Below are 23,399 nucleotides of genomic sequence, written 5' to 3'. Positions count from 1 at the left end.
TGTTTGGTTAATGTGCTTCATGCAGAGATACCAAGAACCATCACCAATCATATCAGTCTGTTTGTTAATTTGTTTTCCTGGTTTTTATGGAGGGTTTTTATTATTGTGGTTATTATTAAATGATAATTGGAATGTACGGCTTATAATTAAGTGATGTTGGAGGCAGCGTTACACCTTCTGTTTGTAAGAACATTTTACAAATTTATTCATTTAAAAAAAGTTGCATGTATTTGTCCTGCTTACTTTTTCTATGTCTTTGTTTCTGTTCCTTGTTAACAGTGTCTCTATGAAATGTGCCAGCATTGCCTGTTACAGGAATGAAATCATTATTGGACAATATGACATATGCACTTTATTTAGCTAAATACACAATGTAAATGTGGTTTGTTTGTGCAAGAAATGCAGCATTTTTGTGAGTCCTCAATAGATCATTCCATACTGACAGTCACATTTTTTCTTGCTGCACAAAAGGAGCAGATGCTTTGGGACTTCAGGACATTACACTGACTTTAGGCCACATAGAAAATATCTAAAAATCTATTAAAAAGAGAAAAACCTGTCAGTACAATAATCTGATCTCTTAAGCCGTCAGTAATATGCTGCACCCCCAAGCTGTGTCAGAAAAATTGACCACTGCTTGTTCTGCTTCATGCTAGCTCTCCCCTGGAGAAACAGGCTGTTTGCAGACATCCACAATCTGATGTGCCACATTGTGAGTTACATGCTGTGCAGTGAAGACCAAGCTAACAGGACACAACCAGACAGGATAGTGTATTTGCTAGTCAGTACAGATAAATCAGGACCTGTTGCTGCTGCAGATCCTCTGTGTGTGCTTTAGATCGATTGTAATATGAGGCTATCCAATACATACTGGGATTTATATGGTTACCCAAAGAGTACCTAAAGTGGTTTTTACACTACAAGTGGCATTCATCTATTCATGCAGTGCTTTATTCTATGCACTTTAGGCATCTTTTATCTAAAATAATCACTTATGAGAATGGATACATCAGCATCTGTATCTTGCCCAGAAGACATGTGGACTGGAGGAGCAGTGCTGACCCATGAGGCAACAATATGAGCAACAATATGCAAGATATGGTAGCCTATTTATCCTTGTTGCCACGAGAAAACACAGACAAATAGGCTACATGCACGTGGGAAAATACAGGCTACTGGCCTAATTTATCATATTACACTGATCAGGCATAAAACTCTGACAGGTGAAGTGAAACATACTGATGATCTCCCAACTGTTTGTGGGCTGGATATATTAGGCAGTATGTGAACATTTTGTCCTTAGAGTTGATGTGTTTGTGCAGGTTCGGATAGAAAAGTGTCAGAATACACAGTCAAGATTTTGTTCATAGTTCAGGAATTATTTGAGAAGCACAACAACGAGTTTGAGGTGTTAATTTGTCGTTGAAATTCTGAAGATCTCAATTCAATTGAGCTTCTCTGGGATGTGCAAAGGGACGCTTCACCTCACATCTTACAAGGCTTATCAGACCTGTTTCTAACTTCTTGTTGCCAGATACCACAGCACACCTTCAGGGCTCTAGTGGAGTCCATGCTGTTATGTGTTAAAGAGGACCAACACAATATTAATGCGGTGGTCATAATCTTGTGCAGATTGGTATGTGGTTAATTGAGACATCTGATACGTTGACATGTTGCAAAATAAATGCTAACCTAATTTCCCCAAATTATGCTACATTTATTTTATTTGTTTGATGACTTCATAGAAAAAAATTGCTAATGCTACCCAAGCTGAGATATTATTTACTTACTTATTTAGTTAAGTCAGCCTAACACTAAAGTAACAGGAAGAGGAATAAAACAAATTCATAAATTGTCATTTCAGGCTAAGCGGCTGGGATAATGGATGGATAGTAGATATTGTTACGTTCTTAGTCTAGGCATGTCTTGAACGCAACAAAAAATTGGCCCACTCCCGCTCCACCAAAACAAGAACCCAAACAATAGTATCTTCTAAAATGCTAAGCAGCCATTTATTTGCTTCAGCAGTGGGCAGTGCCAAAAATAACAAACAAAACTCCCTAATGGTCCCTACGCTTTCCTACACAAAATGAAAACCAAACAAAAGACAATTCACTTACCTAACTTTCTACATGAAAAACAGGAGAAAACTTAAACAAAAATGGCTTCTCACGCCTACTAGGCTGCTGCAGTGAACAATATATACAAGGTGAACAAAATACTCAATTGCTACTTTACAAATCTATTTACAGTTATTTACAAAACTAAGACACACACACACACACACACACACACACACACACACACACACACACTTGCAACTCGCAACTCACTGGGCACAGACACTCTATCAAAAACACGAATCAAAAGCTCATGTTATTTGTTGGGTGGTGGAGGCTAGTAGAGAGGGGGCCAGGTGGCTGTCATCTGGTAGCTAAATACTGGAGGTGATTATCCAATTATCCAATCCAAGGACAGGAAGAGACTCCACCCAACTACTCAGAAAGCACGCGTCCAACTCCTAAAAGAGAAAGGGGAAAAAACCCACAGCCATCCTCTGGTGGGAGGAGTCACGTATAAAACAAAACACTGACAACATTGGATCGTAACAATATGTACTGAAACTATCTTTCAAAAAGGAAAAAAAAAGAAGGCTGTGACAATATGAGTATTGTGAAACCTCTGTTGGTGGGGAAAAAAACTCTTTTTGGAGTCTTTGTCTCCTTTTCTTCTGCAATTGCTTGCTGGAACAGCTCGAATGCTAAAATATGAAATATGTCACTGATTCATCATTTGGATGCAGCACAAATTAAATTATCCTACCGCAAGCCAGAGATGTGAAACATACCTCCAAGGGCCTGGCTTCATCAGCACGTCTAATATAACTTTATAATAAGGTCATATGATGAAATTAGTGTGTGGTTGCCGGGATACAATTGGTATATGGAATTATTCATTGGCTCATTTTTGCCTCTCTATCCTCTACTTAAGTACACTACTACTATTAATGGTTTATATTTGTATCTTGCAGGCTGATTAGCTCTCTGCAGCCCTCTACGTTACACTTTAATTATACCTAAGGTCTACCAAACTGTGCAGACAAAGGTCAGATGCACACACACAAACACCATTCTGACATTACTGAAGTATAAAACGAATTACATCCTACATGTGCTCACTGACACAGGTGGAGGGAGTATTTTCTTTTCCTTCCTTCCCTCTTTTCATCTCTCATTTGCTTTTATTCTCTCTCCTAGAATAACACACGTTCCCCTCTCTCCCCCTCCATCTTCTTCCGTCTCATTCGCAATCGTTTTTACTCTCTCGCTCCCTCCCTCATGTTTATTTCATACAACCCTCCAGCATCTCAGAATAAATAAATTATACATTTCATTATGCACTCATTTCAAAGCTCCTTTCAGGAAAGCGACTAAGATCATTTGTCCCTGAGCTTCTGTTTATCCTAAATGACTGCATCAGACATGATCATGAGCATCTGGGAGCCCTGACTGTCCGTGTTCATTTGTCTTGTACTAGACCTAATTCCCATAAAGTTCACATTCCTCTGTGTAATATCACAGCCTGGCGCTGATCCTGGGATTAGATTCGGCAAGTAGACAGGAGATACAGCATGTGGAAGCTCACACGAGAGGAGTGATCACATAAATCACATCGAGCTCGGTGCTAGTCAAGTTAATGCTTCTACCTGAAGCAGGTAGTTTTTGTGTTTTTTGGGCTTGTTTTTCGAAGTAGTCGGTTGAGACTGATTGATAAATATTTCACGACGCTCTCTACCTTCCATTTATTTACATCAGCTCGTTGGAGAACATCCACTTTTTTGTTTTGCTCTTCAGCAGCCTTCGCCAACCCCGCTGGGTCACGCTCCTCTCCAAGTCGTGCTCTTGTGTGTTTTTGTACACTGCTGTGCCACGTTGGTGGACCATGTGTGTCTGTTCACTGCAGCTCACCGACTGACGTTAGCGATGTCGTGTACTTGGCCCTTCTTCTGCTGCTCACGCTGAGGGTCAGTTTGACCCGTGGTGGAGTTAAATCCTAGAGCATTGTCACCCACTCCCCCAAATAGACTTTCTCTTTTCACGCATATTAAGAGCTTCATCTCTACACACTTGCGTGCAGCTGCACGAGATACACAGGTGCACATATTGTGTTCTAAATCATGTAGATTTACACACGTGCACGCCTGCATGCATTCACTTAGACACACACAGACACACACATAAGGTTTGGATACAATCTCCACCCCATATGGACCCTCACGGCCATCTGTCCCAGTGTGTGCGTGCCAGGCGCCATTCACTGAATCTCCTCTCCCTCTTTCTTTATTGGACACAGTTCTGCCCCACTGCAGTAGGCCTCAACATGTTAGCCCTTTTTACATGAACTGTGGTAACCCAACATGTGAACTAGCTACACTTCAGCAAACAACCTCCCCGAAGAGCAAGTCCCAAGAGCTGTGGATTTTTAAGCTGCTTCCACTGCAGAGAAATGGCAAAATGCAAACATGGAATTTATTCTTGGAAGATCTCCCGGTTAGGATTGAGCAATATGGCTGAAATCTGTACTGAAATATTAATAGGAATATTACTGATATGATACGATATATATGTATAGTTTTTGCCAATGGTTTCAAAATATGAGATAATGAGAACCAAGGTTTTCTGCATCACCACATCAAAGAAAAAATATCAACCGCACATCACTTACTAACAGAATTTTAGTGAACAGTCACAGCAGGCTCAAACCCAACACACTTTGAAAAAGTGCAACTGCATTGCAAAAATGCTTGAATTTTTAATCTATTTTATTTATTTTTTTATTTGTAATTTCAACCTTCCTGGATTGACACAGGTATGACAGTAATACATTTCTGGTATTTGTTAAAGCTCTGCCATATAAACCAGGGTTATGGGTGTATATGACAGCCACCCGTCCAGATCATTGAACCCAGGTGTTCCAATCCCTTCTGTGGTCAAAGGGGTATAAAATCAAGCACCTAGGCATCAGAGTGCTTCTACAAACATTTGTGAATTAATGCTTCGCTCTCAAGAGCTCAGTGATTTCCAGTGTGGGACCGTGATAGGATGCCACCTATACAACAAGTCCAGTTGGGAAATTTCCTCACACAGTCAGCTGTGGCCCTAACATCAAGAACAGTGTGTAGACAGCTTCATAGAATGGGTTTCCATGGCTGAGCAGCTGCCTTAAATCATCAAGTACAATGCAAAGTGTTGGATGCAGTGGTGTAAAGCACACTGCCACTTGACTCTAGTGCAGTGGAGATGTGTTCTCTGGAATGACAACACATCTCCACTGCACTAGAGTTTCTCCATCCATCGGATTCTCCATCTGGCAATCTGATGGATGATTCTTGTTTTGGTGGAGATCAGTACTTGTCTGACTGCGTTGTGCCAAGGGTGCAGGGTTAGGTGCAGGGTTGTTTTCAGGAGTTAAGCTCCACCTCTTAGTTTCAATGAAAGGAACTCTTGCTTCAGCATACCAAGACATTTTGGACAATTCCATGCTCCCAACTTTGTGGAAGCAGGTCCAGCAACCTGTTCCAACATGACTGCACCAGTGCACAAAGCAAGGTCCATAAAGACATGCAGAATTGAGAACTTGACTGGCCTGCACAGTCCACACTGTAGTTAACACCTATAGTTAAAACATCAACATTTTTCTTAATATTTGAACTATTATTTTCTTCACCAATAAGTAGGCAACAGTATTATATATAATTATAGTTATAATTATGAATAACCTGCAAATACTACTTCATCTGTCAGAGTCAGTGCCATAATGAATTGTTCCTGCTCTGTAGCCACATTTCTTTATCCACCGTATTCAGTCAAGACCTTTGTTTGTGATGCCATTTCTGGGTATTTTTGTCTTTTAAGCTTTTCTTTTTTTTAATATGTACAGTACCTGATCCCATTCTGACAAAGCCCCAGTCTTCTGGGTGCTGCACCAGTGATTTCTCAGGAAGAGTATGACTCATAGACTCCTGAAGCAGGAACCCCCAGGGGAGCCAGTCTGTTAGGAAGGCTGTTCCAAGGAGCTGATAGGCTCACCTTAAAAGTGTCATGCTATCTTCAGACATGTCACCTCTTCCAGAAAAAGCAACCTTTTCACAGCCTAGTGGCATCTTTTCAGAGAGAAAACAAGTGAGAAAACCCAGGGTTATTTTCGAGTTATTTGTTCTGTGCCTCTCCTTTGATCACGTCTCTTTCTTGTGTAAATTACAAACAGACTGGAGCCCTCCTGGGACAGAACAACAGTGGAAATAGTGATGGGGGATAATATGTGTAAGAGAAAGTTATAAGGTTGCCATGACCTCACGGGCTAAATTTTTCATTAGATTTTGATAGTGAATAAGCAGGAAGGTGTCGAATAGGCTCTGGATCTTGCATGAATAGCATTCCAAGACAGCATGAGATGCTTCATAAAGAAGAGAACAGGAGGCATGCAGTGTATGAGGCTACTCTTTATTACACGTCTCTGCATCTGCTCTCTACTTCCTTGTCCTTTACAGGGCCTCTGGGAGCTAATGCCAGCTGGTAATAGGCAATATATATTCAATATGATTACTATGTTCAAATGTGCATGAAAAAATACAAAATAACAACAACAACAAAAACATTTCTGCCTCTGTCACTTCTGTTACTGTGGACAGGTTCAATCTCAGCTGAGACATTTTTAGAACAACTTGAAGAGTATAGTGTAAAAGCAAAAGTGCATGTGTATTAGGATTTGAAAATGTGTGAGCAAAAAACAAAAAAGCATTTCATGGAGCACAAGGTTCAAGGTTGACTGACCCATATATAGACCCCACATTTACCTGTAACAAACCTATTCAACTCTCTGTCTCTTTAAGGCCTCCCTTTGTAAAAATGTACGGTGGCCTTGAGAGGTCAAATGCACTGCAACATAAGAAAACACCAGCAAATAGACAAACCCCACAAAAGCACACAAAACACAACGGAAGTTGAATTAAAAAAGAAAAAAACATGTGTGTTTTAATCACATCATTCATAAATTATATTCTCTATATGTAGATACGTGTTTGCCATTAGCCGTTTACCGTTAGCTTGTTACATCTGCATGTGCAGGATCTTTTCTATTCCCATTGTGTTTTGTGTGCGTTTGCAGCCATTTCTTTTTAATTTGCTGGTGTGGTAGTTTTCTTAAAATGCTGTGTGTTTGACATCTCAACACTATTTTACCCGCCTCCCTCTTCCACTTGTCCATACATGGAAGTCTGTGCAGGATGATGTGAACTGATCATTTAGACCAGTTTTAAACCTGAGTTTTAGTCTCTCAGAGATTACTTCAGCGAATACTGATTTCACATGACTCAATGTGAGCATCCAACAATGTTACAGTATTAAACAAAAATAAGTCCTACTTGTTTTGCACATGCAGCCTAAGGCTTTGCATTCTTGAAAAAAAACCCCAAACTTTCTATGAGTAATTTTAGTGGTGTGCCATTGTTCCTCAAATGAATCTTCCAGTTAGTGAACTTCTTTGGGAACGCAGTATAATGATTGAAAACAGCACAAAAGCCAGGATATACACGTGTGATAAATCTTTGGCTTTCATGCCAGCACTAGATCAACTGCATATTTCACAAAGATAAGTTTCCCGAAATGCTCGTGTGCCTTAAAATTGAAGACGATTCCTTCCCCAGCGCACCACTGACCTCAAACATGCTTCAAAGGTAAATCTGAACTGTTTGAAGTCCAAGAAACAGCAACCAGTATTGCCTCAGTGGCTTTCCCTCCACAGTCACCAGGCACCCTCTCTTTCTCCTTCATCATAGTGTCTCGTTCAGGACAAAATTCAAAGATTATTCAATGAAAATTTGAGAAACATTCCTACAACCATCCCGCAGACAAGCGCACAAAGAGAACTTTGCTTCCTGTACTCTGAAAACACCCTTCCAAGTTCCTTCACTTTCGAGGGAAATTCTTCTGATAGGAGTCAACACACTGTTTTCTGACACAGCAGTGTGGCAATAAAGGGGATAACCCTCTAACGAACTATTTTACACTTGCAGCAGGTTACAGCTCAGTGAATCCAGCAGAATCCCGTTTTCTTTATCAGATACCACAGCCTTGATAACAGGATTTTTAACTCGCTACTTTTAGAAGCCCTTTAAATGCACCAGCTCAATTTATGGGCAGCTATGCATCTCTTTAGTGAAATAAAATCAATATGCGGCAGACGAACTCCTCCACATTCTGTTTCCTGCATCTGACTCGGGTTCACCTGTGGTGAATTGATTTTAAATCACTGGACATGATTTACAAAGGTGCTCAGCTTCCCATTAAAATCTTTTTGCGGCTCATACTGTCTTGTGCAAATCCAAAGAACTCAAAGATATTTTTGATATTCTTGTGAACGAACCTTATACGCTTCAAAACCTTCAAAAGTAGGCTGCATACAGGGAGCCAGCTATCTAGCCAAATACAAAATGGAAAAAAAAAGAGCTCCCTAAATGTATTTTAAACAAAACTTCTCTGTTGTCCAGGAGCAGATGCAAAAAGGGCAAATTTGACTTGCTGTATGCCATCAATCATATCTTTTTTGTTATCAGTGTAAAAGAAAGTTAAGCATACACAGTAAAAAGACACAGAAGCCCGTGATTGCCAAATGCCACTCAAAGCCAGGGACTCCTTGCTTCCTTTACCCTTTACGCTTCATTGTTGATACCCTCGCACACTTCCTATCAAATACAGCCAAAAATACAGACAGAATCTTAAAAAGAAATTGCTGTGTAGCTTTTTCTTCTTCTGGTGTGGAGCAGATATTGCCACATCACTACACAGAGAATTGGTTAGGGAGGCGAAGTCCCTTCTGAGCAGCAGGGACTAGAAGGCTGGTGGGGGATAAAGGAAACAGTGACGGGGGGTGGTGTGACAAATTCACAGCAACGTTCGAAGAAATGTTCCACTACACAAAAGCGCAGACAATGCTGGAGTAACAAAAAAAAAATCGCTCAGCATTCGTGAATGGTCTAGCCAAAGCTTGGATTTAAATCTGTGATCTCAGTGAAGATCACAGTTCAGTGAGGTGCTTCATCCATCTGTGAGAGAAAATAGGACAAACGCACAAACTCAGGTGGGCAAAGCTGAGAAAGACAAAGGAGGAAGTGCTTATTTTTTGCTACTGATATGACTGTAAAGTACTGGCTAAAAACAGGACCAAATGCTAAGCTAGTAAGTTTATAACGGTTAATAACTCCTACATTCAGCGTTACTGTCACAAGGCATTTTTGTCTCTTTGTTCACATTCAGTATCTGTTTATTTATGCCTTGTTAGACACGTGATAGCTTGTCTCTAAGCTTGTAGCCTGTTGTTTCTGTCACTCCTTTATGCTAGCTATAGAAGAATTGTGGCAGGAAAAAGGTGCAAGACAGAAATATTCTTCATTCAGAGAGGAGTGACAGATCAGCAAATCCCAAACCCACTTACCGACTTCAATCAGACACATTTCCTATATAGTCATGTTCAGACAAGGTAGTCTGCTTTGGTACCTGTCATAGCTCTGCATATCACACAAAACAGGGAAGTGTGTAGGAAGTAGAGCAGATAAAAAAAGAGCAGGGATGATCTTATATACGACTCTTTAAATGTTTGGGCACTAGATCAAACTTTCATCCTCAAACCCTTTGCAATGTGGCCCCTGACTAAGGGTGTAATTAAAATGGAATTAAAAGGAATTTAAATTTTATTTGACATTACAATGTAATTTTATTTACTTATAAATACTAAATAAAGGTAGACACACTAGAATAAGGGGGTAACAAGTCTGGTTTTTACAGGAAACAAAGAAATATTGATAGCATAAATAAGTACTATGTAATTAATTTTAAGTAGTGTTCAATTTCATGGTAATTTTGCAGAAAAACAAATAATATTTGTAGATCTTACATCGCAAATACGCTTTACTTTTTGAGGCTGTATTATGTAGTGAGTTAATCTCTCTCTCTCTTTTTTTACATCTGGCATCAACTGCTGCTCTCTGGGTATTTTCTCTTATTCTCACCCTTTTCTGTAAACCCTAGAGTTGGTTGTGTTTGAAAATCCCAGTAGATAAGCAGTTTCTGGTGCCTGTATGGCACCAACAACCATGCCACATTCAAGGTCACTGAAATCACCTTTCATCCTGATGCTCAGTTTGAATTTCAGCAGGTCATCTTAACCATGTCTACATGCCTAAATGCACAGAATTGCTACCATGCGATTGGCCAACCCGTTCTCACTCCCAAAGCGTAACATTTAATGCTAGGTGACAAATCGTCACCATATTACGTTTTCGGCTACCCACCACGTTCCTAAATGACGACCTCGGAAAAAGAGGAAATATGAGAACCGTCTGGACTGAACCTACACATGTTCGCTCTTTTTCTTCAAATCGCTTAGAAACACGCTATTTAACATCATTAAAGTCCTGGTTAAGGTCAGGAATAAGGTTATGGTCAGGGCTAGGGATAAGGTTAGGTTTAGGGCTGGAATACAGGGCTGGAACGTCTACTACCGCGGGAGCGTCATTGCACTGGATTCCAGCCATAACCCGCCGCGTACCATAAGAACGCCGAAGGTCTCCTTTCGCGTTCCTCAGGAACGCCGCGGGACGTGACAAAACGTCGACATGTTACGCCTCGGGAGTGAGAACGCTCTGGATTGGCTGATTAGTACGGAGCCCCACAGGGGACATGGGAGAAAAAAAAATTAAGACAGACTTTTGCGAGATCTCGCAAAACAAACTCGGGATCTCGCAAAACTTTTGCGAGATCTCGCAAAAGTTGAATTCCAACAATGGCGGCAGCTACTTTTTTGTAATATTACTCTTTCTGGGTCACAAAATACACTTTTAAGATATTTTGAGGCGTGAATGTAGTTGTGTAAACGTCAGACTGCTCGGTTTACAAGACATCACATATTTGCAAAAGTGCTCCGACGTTTTCAGAGATCTGACACCCACTATCTCGAAGCTAACGGGAGGTCGAGACCTACTACGTGCCTCGACCTCCCGGTTGGCTTCAAGCTGGCGGCCTCCGAAGAATGCGGCTAAAACTTTTGCGAGATCTCGCAAAACTTTTGCGAGATTCCGAGTTTGTTTTGCGAGATCTCGCAAAAGTTTTTTCGAGATCTCGCAAAAGTCCGTCTTAATTTTTTTTTTCTCCCATGTCCCCTGCGGGGCTCCGTAGATTAGATATTTACTTAGAAAGGTCTTTAAAAAAATTATACTGTACAGCACGGCTATTCAATTAAAAAGTTAGTTGGGCCAGATTTTCAAATTGAGGAATTTATCTGGGCCAGGTATTTTTTTGCAGCCAGTAAGGAGCAGATCATGATAAATTTCAAACCCACACAAGTGTATTAAAGAACAAGTTATTTTTATTCCTTTTTCCCCTGAAAATCTGGTGACCTCTCACAAATGCACACCAAAAGATCCATTTAAAAAAAGGCAGCTATAACTAAACTTTTTTGCACATTTAAAATAATAAAATAAAGATTTTGATAATTCCTTTTCAAAATGAAATAAATATTTTGCCAACCCAGACACATTTTAAAGGACAATGGTCACATCTGCTGTTTCTGGGTGTTTTTTTTGCCTGCTGTTGCACAGGAAAATTGGGATCTCCTCTTTGAGGTCATAGAAATGCTCCAGTGCCCTGCCTTTGGACAGCCACCTGACACTGTGCAATAGCAGGTCATGGTGCTCAGCAGACTTTTCTGAGAGCAGCATGCGGAATAAGCAGTGCTGGAGGCTTGAGCGAATAAAATTAATTGTAGCCATGATGCCGTCCACTGTCGTTTTGAGCTCTGTACTTAGTTTTGCTCACAACACCGTCTGATGCACAATGCAGTGTAAGGTTCTCAACTAAGGTGCAACAGCCAACCACCGCGCTGCCAAACCACTCACTTTACCTGCCATGGATGGGGCTCCATCCATGGCAGGTATACTGACACGCTTCATATCCAGACCACCTTCCTCAAAAAAGCTGAAATCTTCTCAAACATTATTTCGCCAGCTGTGTGTCGCTCTAACGGTAGTAAGCCGAACGATTTGTCTTCAAAAAACTGACATATATGCACAATTTCCTTTTCTTCTTTTTTAAAATTAATTTATCTATTTATGTATTGCGTTTTCTCTGCGTTTCTGCCAGGACCACAGGCAGGGTCACTCGCAGGTTGTTTCTGGGCCACATGTGGCCCTTGGGCCGCCATTTGAATAGGCTTGCTGTGCAGTATATATTGACATAAATGAAGAAATTTATATCACATTCAGTGACTCACTCTTTGTGTTCATGCTATGATACTCCAGTGGATAGCAGGTGCACTAGACAGATGTACCTTTTTTTTTAAAAGCTTTTTTCTTTTTTTTGAGATGGAAATAAAATATGAAAGACATTTTGTGGTTATAACATGCACGCAAGCACAAGATTCTGATGGCGTCTATGCTACTTCTCCCACTGCCTGCAGCACCAGTCACACAGGATGAATTTTTCATAAGCTCTGACTAAAGACTGAGACAGATAAAGCGGTATGCAACTAAGAAAATGTGTATAAATCGCTTTTTACTCTAGGCCATTTAACTTAATTTGCTCAGGCAACACTAACTTTAATATCAAAATAACAATTAAAAAACTAAAAAACTTAATTAGGCAGACGTGCTGTTGGCCCGGGCTGGCGTTAGTAGTTGAACTGCTGATAGGATGATGAATATTAATGTTCAGTTTGGCAGGTTGAGTCTCAGACTGATGTGGAGGATTAAAGTTTGTCGGGTCCTGACCTCACATCCATGCATGACTTGCTTATCTTTGTATACTGACTGTTAAGAAACTTTGGATTCTTGTGCTTGAATTATGTCCCTGCTCGGACCTTGGGTAATCCACAGGGAACTGTTTAATTGCGTAGTATTGATTGCTTTATACACCGAAATTAAATTACTAATCTGCCTGTTTCGATTAGCTTTTCTTTACTGCTGCTGGTTGGACAGGGGGGAAAAAAACTAAATGTTAAAGCTCTTCCTGTGAAAGACTAATTCATGCACATAAAACATAGGTGAAACAACGTAACTAACGTTTTGACATTTGGTTGATCCGAATCTGTAAAAATGAAATTCCACATTGCCCGAGAGCCTCATTAACACCAAGAAAGAGTTAATGAATTATTACAGTAGCACAGTCCCATAAAGGCCTTGATTAACAGAACAGGTTTAATAGTGGTGTATACTCTGATGACTTCTAGTCTTCCAATGTACCCATTCTAAAAACCTCTCCAGTTTTTATATGAGAACAGATATTAAGCAAGTATTGCTATCAAAGCTGTACTGCTGAGGTAAGTCTGAACTTGACAAGATATTGGCTTTTTAATCTGTTGCTGCTGTTTGTGAGATTTTTTTATGTGAGATACTGGCCTGTGTTCAAAGCCTGACTAGAAGCGCTTCTCTCCTTACAAACAAAAACCAAGGCTATTTCATTGAATTTGGGCTCAGTATGAAAAAGTATCATGAAAAGGGAGGTGACTATAACCAGATATTGTAGGGAAAGACAAATAAAGTAAAGTGTTCACTGAACAATGACTCCTGCCACTCGACTGGCATCTAGAGCCCTTAATCCAGCTATGCTTCTGTGGTTTGGTGAGCTGTTTGAAATTTGAAAATTGTTCAAAGTGTGCTTCTCTTGCTGGCAGAAGGGGCACTGTGTGTTTGTAGTAAGCTTTAAAACTGCTTCTGAGCACAGGGACTCTGGCCCTGTCCCAAGAGACATCCTTTCAGTACTGAACAGCACTGACTTATAGACTTATTGGCTGATCTGCCCTCTGCCTTCCCTCATGGTGCATGTTTGTCTGTGCTTGTTGCAAATCCACAGCTTTCACATCTGGACCTTCTATTTCAACCAGTCTGATAGATCAGTTAGGAATAGAAACTCACTTCATGTCATAAACATTTTTTTTTGTTGTAAATGAAAGTCATAGTTAGATCTAAAAGTATTTAGATTGGATTAAATTAATTACATTTTTTGTAATTTTGCACACAACCACAGTGGATTTTAAATCAAATATACAGATATGGATATGACTGAAGTGTGAACATTTCAGAGGCTGAAAAGTATCTGGACAATACATCCATCAATTTTCCTTTGTTCAATTCAATTCAATTCAATTTTATTTATATAGCGCCAAATCACAACAACAGTCACCTCAAGGTGCTTTATATTGTACAGTAGATCATAAGATAATACATACAGAGAAAAACCCAACAATCATATGACCCCCTATGAGCAAGCACTTTGGCGACAGTGGGAAGGAAAAACTCCCTTTTAACAGGAAGAAACCTCCGGCAGAACCAGGCTCAGGGGGGGCGGGGCCATCTGCTGCAACCAGTTGGGGTGAGAGAAGGAAGACAGGATAAAAGACATGCTGTGGAAGAGAGACAAAGATTAATAACGAGTACGATTAAATGCAGAGAGGTCTATTAACACCTAGTGAGATAGAAAGTCCCTGTCAGTACTCTTGCTGCAGCATTTTGGATTAACTGAAGGCTTTTTATAGTTTAGTTTGTAGGACATCCTGATAATAATGAATTACAGTAGTCCAGCCTAGAAGTAATAAATGCATGAACTAGTTTTTCAGCGTCACTCTGAGACAGGATATTTCTAATTTTAGAGATGTTGCGCAAATGGAAGAAAGCAGTCTTACATATTTGTTTAATATGTGCATTGAAGGACATGTCTTGGTCAAAAATGACTCCAAGGTTCCTCACAGTGTTACTGGAAGCCAAGGTAATGCCATCCAGAGTAAGAATCTGGTTAGATACCATATTTCTTGTTCCTGTTTATCCACAATTCAGTCACATGGGCAGCAGAGAATCCCACGTCTTCCAGACTCAGTCACCGAGTCATTCCCAGGCCAACGTGAGAGATATAATATCTCCAGCGAGTCCTAGTTCTGTCCTCTGTCCTCTGTTCCTCCACCTAGTAAGGCAGGCCTGAAACACCGTGCCTCAGAAGCGCACAAGTGACATCGGGCTCCTTATCCTGGGAGCTCCCTGGGTGGGACCGGGATGCGCTGTCGGGCACTGGTAGAGACTTTCCTGCATGTTTCTGGCTCAGCACACTGGTGTCCACTCCAGCTCAGTCTTTGCTTTTGGTTGTGGTCACTCTTACTTCCTGGGCTCATGTAGGTTCTCATCACCACTCTGTACTCTGATGTTTGGTCTCAGGTGATTCGGGTGACCCTGATTGGAGTGGGGATGTCCTCACACATAAACCACCAGACTACTACTACACAAACCACCAGAGGTGGTTCTGTGTGAAAGTTTCCTTTAACAATGGCGTTCCAGTCAAAATGAATATAATATTTTTTGGACAGTATGATGAAAGAGTGCAAGTCACAACTATAACTGTGCAGTTAGGCACAAGTCCATGAGAAGATACAATTATTCTATGCCTTGAAAGATGGTCTGATTAGTAACTGCAGGAAAGTACACGTGTTTACAGTGTGCAGACAGGGTTATTATTTGTGTAAATTAACAATATAATTACAGTAATCTGTTTATACTGACAGATGATTTCAGAAAACTCCATCACCCACTAATTAAACATGAATTATGTAAAGGCTACCTGATTAAGTATGATGAACAATGTGACTGGCGTTGAAAATACTTTTTAATAATACATGTGCACTGTTGCAGCTTCTTGAAAAATTTACCTTGGGTTCCACACTTGCGACTAATTGCTGCTCTCTGGCTTCTGCATGTTTCTCATGAATTCTCGCCTATGGAAGGGCCACACTTACAACAACAAGCATGCTATTCAGTTTGATGGTAAATGATAAATGGCCTGTATTTGTATAGTGCTTTACTAGTCCCTAAGGACCCCAAAGCGCTTTACACATCCAGTCACCCACCCATTCACACACACATTCACACACTGACACAATAAGCATGCTTGCAAAGTGCTGATGCCTCAGTGACATTTGTCTTTGTCCTTGTTACTTGAGTTGATGCATGCTGGACTACTGGTGTGATTTCCAGTAACATGAAATTCTGTGGTATGGGATTGCTTTCATATTAAACAGCCTGCCCTGCTGTCACACAGGATAATTAACCAGTTTTCTCTATAGTCTTGGTTTTTATTCAGTAATATAAAATGCTAGCTCAGCTGTGAAATCAAAAATCTTTACAGCTTAAAAAGCAGAAACAAAATGCATACATGGTTGACAGTTTAATACATTAATACTGCTGCAGTAAAAGTAGTAAGGGACAACCATTTGTCATCAAGTAATACTGTCAGAGGTACTAACTCAACCAATCAACCTTTCAGTTGATTGGTTGAGAATTAATGTCATTTTATTTTGTGTGCATTAAAATAACAGACTGTAGGAATCATGGGATTGGTGCAAGGGCATGAAGTATGAGAACATTGTTAGGCTTAATGAATACTGGAGAATGAGTATCAGTGTTAGGAGGGGAATCCATCATCATCTTCATCTGGGCTTTCTGTGTGGAGTTTGCATGTTCTCCCTGTATCTGTGTGGGTTCTTTCCAGGTACTCTGGCTTCGTCTCACAGCCCAAAGACATGCAGTTAGGTGGGTTAGGTTAACTGGTAATTCTAAATTGTCCATAGGCATGGATGTGAGTGTGAATGGTTGTCTGTCTCTCTGTGTTTGCCTGGTGACTTGCCCTGTGGTAGCTGGAGTTGACTCCAGCCCACACCTGACCTTGAGAATGGATGGATGGACTATCAGTGTTCATACAGATTTAGAAAACTAATAGAAGAAAAGAAATGTTTTCAAAAAATGTAAATAGACAAATGCTTTCTGTCTACCCAAAAAAATTATTACGATTTTTAAGTCCTTAAATTTTCAGCTTTGCAGGCCCTGGTTCAGATGGTTCAGATGGTTCAGATGACGATGTGCTTTCATCAGAAGGCAGTGTCAGATATATGTGGAGGAATTGGTAATGTAGGCTAATCGTGGTTATGTTTGTGCTGTTTTTTTTTTACCCTTTCCCTTAGCCCTGGGATGTCAAACTAGTGTAAAGACATTTAACAGAACATTTAATCCCTGACTTTTCTTAAATATAAGAAAAAGAAGTTTTCTACATGATAAACATGTTTAAAATAACAGAAAAACTTCTGGTAGGCCATTGCCCAGACTGCCCTGTATTCATAATAATGTTCTTTTGTTCTAGAAAATTTCAATAGCAGATATATTAGATACTGGAAAAATATGTATGTCTTATATAACTATTTTTTGTTGGTTTTTATTAATAGAAAAGCTGTAAAACTTATAAAAATACAATTAAAAGTTTACAATCTTTCCACTTCACATTTTTAAAGGTCTTCCAATTAGGGATGGGTATCGTTTAGGTTTTATCCGATACCAGTGCCAAACCAGTACTTTTGAAACGGTGCTGGTGCTTAAATGGTGCTCGAACCGGTGCTTAAAGAATGGAGAACACAAACTTTGTCCAAAAACCTCTCATGTTCAGCTGTTTTTTTGTAAAAAGATAACAATGTTAGCCTTTTCTGCAGCTATAGGGCATATATGGTTTCACTCTTGGCTGGAAGCAGTGCTTAATCAATGGAAAAAATACAAACTTTATCCAAAAACCTCTCATGTTTAGCTGTTTTCCACTTTTTCTTTGGTCATTTTAGCCTTTTTGGCCAGGGTGAAGGGAGTATCTGCCATCAAACAAGAAGACAGCCATGTAACTACGACGGCGTTTGCTAGTTCACCTTACGTGCATTAATGTAATAACGTGGTTAGCCTACTCAACGTAAATTATACACGGGCAACACACAGAGAAGAACGGCTGCTGCCATCATCATCCGTCATCATTTCTGCTACACTGGCAGGGCTGGGGGCCAGGACTCTCCTCTTCAGGTTCTTGGGGGATGTTGCTAACTCTGGGTCCGATAACGGGCACCACACCCACAGTAGATGTGCTCTGTGTGAGGTCTTGCAGCAAGCTATCAAATACGGTGCATTTCTCGGCTTTTAAAAGAACGCTATGCGTCGCCAGGTGTTTTATCAGATTCGAGGTGTTACCTCCTTTGACAGTATCACAGTATCACCTTAAAGCACTTGTTGCAGGCTGCTGAGTTTGCATCTTTTGCTGTGACGTACAGCTAGACTTTTGACCGCTTCGCCTTGGGCATTTTTAATCCGTAGCTCTGCTCTAAAAGAACGTACATACCTGTGTCATGGTCCCCGTGTCTGCCCGGCTGACCCAAGTTGGCTACATATGTTTCTTGTTTTCCTTTCCCTCTCTCTGACGCTTGCCGTGTCTCGCCGGGCCGGAGCTCATTGCGGGCTCCCTAGTTGTCTTTTCGCGTTGTTGCTTTGTGAGATTAATCGCTTGTTTCCTGTGAACACGAATTCCTTTTCCCTTGGACTGTGTTTCTGGATTCCCTCGTGTGTGAAGAGCTCCTTTTCCGGATTCCCCTGTGCCCTGGATCCCCTTGCCCTCTCACTTGTATATATATATATATTGTATATATTTAGCTGCCTCGTCTGCGCTTGAGTCCATCCCACTTCGTGACAACCTGGGCCTGCCTACTATCCTTGGAAAGGTAAAATGATTGGCTAGAATCCAAAGTGTATGACATCTCAGGAAAAAAAAGCACCTAAATAAAGCACCGGATACCGGTACCCATCCCTACTTCCAATAGGCTGTCATTGTCGAGTTGATTCTAGCCAGGCTAGCAAGGCTTGTGTTTGACACCCATGAATTAGTGCCGACCGGTCACAGTCGACCACTTCTTTGTAAGAAAGTAATCTGGTTCCTGAAAACAAAGCCATTATCTCTGCTTCTCAAGCAACTTTCTTAAACATTTTGGGGGGTTTTTGTTTTGTTTTTTCTTTCACTTTTTGTTATTCAAGATAACAAAGGACCATAAATCCTCCACAACACTACAAGTAATAACTGGGTAGCAAACTTGTGAAAAGTTACACTGACTGGGCTGCATGAAGTTCACTGTTTGCTGTGTTGATAGCCTAGAAGCAGTGACTGGGCCAAAGTTTCGGATTAAACAAAACACAACATTTTGCTTAAAGCAATGAGCTTACCATGTTAAAAAAATCTTAGAGTTCTTCCTTATCTACTAGAGCAGAGGTGGGTAATTAATTTTCCCAAGGCAGTACCTGACAAATGTTGTGGAGAGCTGCACCAGTAAGCTGAACTAAAATGTGCTCAATATTATATTTATCTCTTTATAGGCTTATTGGTGCAGCCCTCTACAACAGTCCCAATTTTTCTTGTGGTGCCTTGGGAAATTGCTTAGAGCATTGATCATGAAGTTTTCATCTTTACATATGAAGTTTGTTAGATTAAACCTACAAAGATAAAGTGCTGTGTATGAAAAAAAAAAAGTTCGGTTCTTGTGTAATTTGGCATACCTCGGACTTTTCTCCACCTTTTCTATCCATAGGAATGGCTTCTTGGGCATGCACCCATTTTTTTTTTAAAGACACATTTTTTACATACTGCTGTAGAGAATTTTTATTATTATTATTATTATTATTATCATTATTATTATTATTATTGTCATTTTATTTTTTTAGGCCTGATATATGATGCTCTACCTTGGATTTTAGCTAATAGCAGTTTGAAAATTACATTCTTGGTGTAAAAATATTCCCCAAGGAAATTCCAAAACCATCAAACTGTGCTACCTGTAGTATTTTTATAGATGCAACTAAATAAATGGCATTGTGTTTTTGCAACAGAGTGCTGCAAAGTGCTGAAAGATACAAGTTAAATTTGTTTCTTTGCTTAGTTATATGTTATATGTAGACACAACACTGTTTCATTCCTCTTTTTTTTTTTTTGGTTGAATAATAATAGGCATAACATAAAAAAAACATTTCTATGAAAATGTGCAGGTATCAGAACTGCAGTGAAAATGACTGAAAAAGCAGCCAGTATTGGAGAACTATTGTCCATGACTCACTTGCTACTCGTTATCCTGGACAAACCCCCAGACTGTTACACCCCAAACAAAGGGGAGGAGCAAAAATAATAAAATCCGGGAAAAGAAAGAAGTCAAATAGGGTAGTGTGCATGAAATATATGCTTTTATTACAAAGGTTCCAACAAAAAAGATGGATATATAAAAATACAAAGATCTAAAGTAATCTGTACTATATTGGTTTTGTAACAAATTAGATTGAATAATTGTGTGAAATGCCGGTATCTGATTGATCACTGATGGTACAGCTACTTCTTGAGGTTCCTTTAAATAACTGCTGCTATCACATTTGGATGCATTTCCACCACTTGAGCGAGTGTCACGTCTTATAACAATGTTAAAGTCCCAAAGGTATTGGTTCACCAACTAATTCAACCTCCCTTAAAGACAACACACAAAGTCTTTTGCCCTTTATTTGCTCTTTCCCCCCTCTTTTCTTCTCTCACTGTCTCCTTCACAGTGACTCATCCTTCTACAGACACATTTTTGCACACCTCTAGCAGTCACAGTTAACAGTGGAGGTGTCAGATTCTTCACTGAAGTTGTTTTTTGTGTGTGTGAGAGTTGGCCTCGGTGTAAGTTCCCACTACTGTGAAGGCAGAAGAAAGGAAAACACACTCTGTGCATCTTTCCTATAGAATAAACACACATTGGCAGGTAATGATGATAATGAGAACAATTGACACTTGACTAAAAAGGCAGTCTGATTTACGTCTGGTTTTGTATCTCATCTCTTATTTATTTATTTCAGGATGTGACTGGAGGTTTAAAGACCCCCTCATTTGAAGCAGTTCTTTAGAAGTGTGGCGCCCAGCTTCTGAACAGTCTTATCTCTAGCAGTCAAGACAGCAATGCAGGCAGTTTGCTCATTAGTGCCTTTATCAGAGGGGGGGGGAAGCAAGAGTGATGATGACATTATAGCAATAAGACTGTTTGAGAGAATACTGCGTCATTGACCAGAAAAAGTTTAGTTTGACCATAAAGCCAATTCTTCTGGAGCTCTTAGGGATGTCTTTTTTTTATTTAACCTCCTAGGACCGTGCGTCCACATATGTGGACATCACATTTTTGGATGTCTAGACCAAAATACAAAATTTTACTCTACAAGGGCCTGATATCCACTTACGAGGACATTATACTGCCACTGTTCTATTGAAATGTAAAACAAATGTCCTCATATGTAGCTCTCATTTTTCTCAGAAACAAAAATCCGGTTAAAAAAAAAATCTGGTAATTCTTTGTTTTTACATTCATCAGGTCCATATCAGCCCAAATAGCAAACAGAATTTTAAAATCCATACCATGAAAGAGTTCGGGACTTAGGAGGTTAAATGGTGGAGTTGGTCAAATGTGATGGGTCGATTTATATCTTAAACATCCACTGACCACTCCCACATAGCAGACAGGTCTGGCCCATATCTGGTGTCAAGCTGGCACTGATGGCTGACTTCTGGCGTAGTAAGTGGTATGTCATCCAGATATGGGCCAGGCCTGGCGTAGATGGCACTGTTTATGTGATAGCATGCCACATCTGGCCTGATTGTGGTTTGGTTTATGTGGCCCAGGCTCATAGAAAACAGGTCTGGCCCGGATCCGGCATCAAGCTAGCACTTCTGACTGACTGGTGTCATGGCAGGGTGTATGTCAACCAGATGTGGGCCAGGTAGGCCATCTGACAGGGTGTAGCCAACTGTGATATTGCCAGTTGATAGTAAAGTCATGTTTTGAACCCTTGAATATTTTAACAAACACCATCTTGATGATGTCAAATACATATTGAGTGAGGGGTGGATTTGGAGTCAAACATGAACTAAAGTCTAATGTTCTTAGTAAAAAAGTAACCATAATTTTAAGTTTGGGTAGCAGCTGGTTTAAAAGCTTTAGGTTGTTGTAAACATGGCCTTTTCCATCACGTCTCATGCAAAAATTAAGAAAATGTCCCTATTTTCTTAATTTAGTTAGAAGACCCAAATGCCATGTTGCAATACTATACTGCTATGGTGGCCAACGTTTCAAATGCAGGTTTGACAGGTTTGTGAGTGTACACTTTATTCAAAACCTAGCGAGGGTTTACTCATGTTTACCACCGGGTGGCCGTAGCTCAGGAGGTCGAGCAGGTCACCTACGGATCGGAAGGCTAGTGGTTCGATCCCTGGATCCCCCAGTCTGCATGTCAAGAGTGTGAATGTGTATGAAATGAAGTGTGTGACAGTTGTATAGAGCACTTTCAGTAATTCGAGAGAGTAGAAAAGCTCTATATAAGAATGAGTCCATTCACTGTCTGAATAGAGTTTCGTCATGTTACTTTTGCACTATCATGTTCCGGCACATGTTGTTATTGCATGGCTTGATTAAGGTACACATTAGGCTGAAATCTGGGGCCAGAGCTGAAACTGTTCTGGGGCAGCACAGGGCCAGCAGTGTGTCTACAACTGGCCTTGTGCTGGCCCATGTGTGGGCCACCTCTGGCAAACCAGATCCGGGCCACCAAAGGGCCGTCATTCTTTGCGCCATGTGGGCCATGTGTAAGCACATTGTGTGAACCAAACCCATTGGCCATACCAATTTTGCTATTTTGGGCTGGTGCTTTTGGATCTTTGATTTTTCACACAACGACTTTTCATTTGCATAACCAACTGCAGTCAAATGAGAGACTGGACAAAACTGTGTATTCTCCCCCCTATTTGCCTGATTCACTGTGCCTTTGGTAACAGGTATGCACATGGGATTTCATTCAGCCTAATTTGTTTCAAGCAGTGCTGAAGTCTTAAAACTGTCAGACGTTTGTAAGAAGATGAACCAGGCATCCTATTGCTTCTCATTTGCCTTTCTTCCTTATCGTCTGTCTGTCTCTGTGTCTGCGCACATTTCCAGATTTGATTTTGTAAAGCGCTTTTATGTGTTTGATTTTTTTTGTTTGTTCAAAAATTCTGATTGTCTCTTTTCTAATCAAACAAACACTTCTAAAGATATTTTTGAAGCAGGTGAGCCGAATATGGAAAAAAAAGACATTAAAAAAATGTAGAGCTGAAAGTCATTCACAACTGTTTCTTTACAAATGTATTCCTATCAAAGCAGTATTTAAGTGGTTATTGCCGCAGAAGACACTGTCTGGTTTGTCCCTGAATGCCAGCACAGAGCAGAACAAACAATAAAAAAAATGAAATCATCCCCTGTGTAAAGATAATGTACTGATAATTTCCAGTCTTGTGTTCTTAGCAGCAATTACTAACAAGAGTAAGCATTTTAACTATGAGTGTAACGTTATGCTCCGTATGTTATGGGTGCTTGTGATGACAATAATTAAATTAAAAGGGGAATCTTGCTGACCACCTGGCCTTTCCCAGCAAGATCGAAAACTTGGCAGCAAACCCTGTAGCATAGATGTAAGA

General features: G+C 40.3%; 1 long non-coding RNA gene across 1 annotated transcript; it reads left to right on the top strand.

Moving 5' to 3' along the window:
* Positions 1–266: 266 nt before the first annotated feature.
* On the top strand, positions 267–21,789 carry LOC120714616. The gene is made up of 3 exons (XR_005691444.1): positions 267–278; positions 14,834–14,839; positions 21,687–21,789. It is a non-coding gene; the product is annotated as an uncharacterized LOC120714616 (long non-coding RNA).
* The last annotated feature ends 1,610 nt before the right edge of the window (positions 21,790–23,399 follow it).

The sequence above is a fragment of the Simochromis diagramma genome, unplaced genomic scaffold (assembly GCF_900408965.1).
Source record: "Simochromis diagramma unplaced genomic scaffold, fSimDia1.1 OVJJ01000596.1, whole genome shotgun sequence".
NCBI classification, from domain to species: Eukaryota; Metazoa; Chordata; class Actinopteri; order Cichliformes; family Cichlidae; genus Simochromis; species Simochromis diagramma.
This window is presented reverse-complemented; position numbering and strand designations above follow the sequence as displayed.